The sequence below is a fragment of the Solanum tuberosum genome, unplaced genomic scaffold (genome assembly GCF_000226075.1).
Source record: "Solanum tuberosum cultivar DM 1-3 516 R44 unplaced genomic scaffold, SolTub_3.0 scf00155, whole genome shotgun sequence".
NCBI lineage: Eukaryota > Viridiplantae > Streptophyta > Magnoliopsida > Solanales > Solanaceae > Solanum > Solanum tuberosum.
The window spans coordinates 54,424-55,421 of NW_006239081.1; positions in this window are offsets into that span (position 1 = coordinate 54,424).

Here is a 998-nt window from a genome sequence, read left to right on the forward strand (position 1 = left end):
CTAAACCCTAAACCCTAAAACTTAAACCATAAACCCTAAACCCCTAAACCTTAAACACTAAACCCATAAATCCAAACCCCTAAACCCTAAACCTTAAACTCTAAACCCTATACCATGAACCGTTAACCCTAAACCCAAAAAACCCTAGGCCTAAACTATAAAACCTAAACCCTAACCCTAAGCCCTAAATCCAAAATCCTAAATCCTAAATCCTAAATTCTAAATACTAAATCCTCAACCCTAAACCCTAAATACTAAGCCATAAACTGTAATCCCTAAACCCAATTTTTCAAAAAACTAAAATCTAAACCTATCCCTAAACCCTAATCACTAAACCCTAAACCCTAAACCCTAAACTATAATCCTAAACCCTAAACCCTAAACCATAAACCCTAAATCCTAAACCCTAAACCCTAACCCATAAAAATAGAAAACACTAACCCTAAATCCTAAATCCTAAACCCTAAACCCTAAACCCTACTGGATTCTTTGACACAGTGGTTGACTGGTTAAGGAGTTTCTCCTGACCACTCGGTCACGGGTTCGAGGATAGTAACCCATAGAAAAATTGGTTAAATAGGTATTCTAAAATAATAATAATAAAAACCTACACCTAAAATCCTAAACCCTAAACCCTAAACCCTAAACCCTAATCCCTAAACCTAAAACCCTAAATTGTAAATCCCGAACCTTAAACACTAAACCCTAGACCATAAACCATAGACCCTAAACCTTAAAACCTAGACCATAATCTGTAAACCCTACACCCTAAACCCTAAACCAATAAACACTAAACCCTATACCCAAAACCATAAAATCTAAACCCTAACCCGAAACCCTAAATACTAAATGCTAAACCCTAAACACTAAACTACCTAAAACCCCTAAACCCTAAACCCTAAACCTTAAACCCTAAAACTTAAACCAAAAACCATAAACACCTAAACCTTAAACCCTAAACCCACCATGGCCCTTACCACACTTCGGACATACATCAA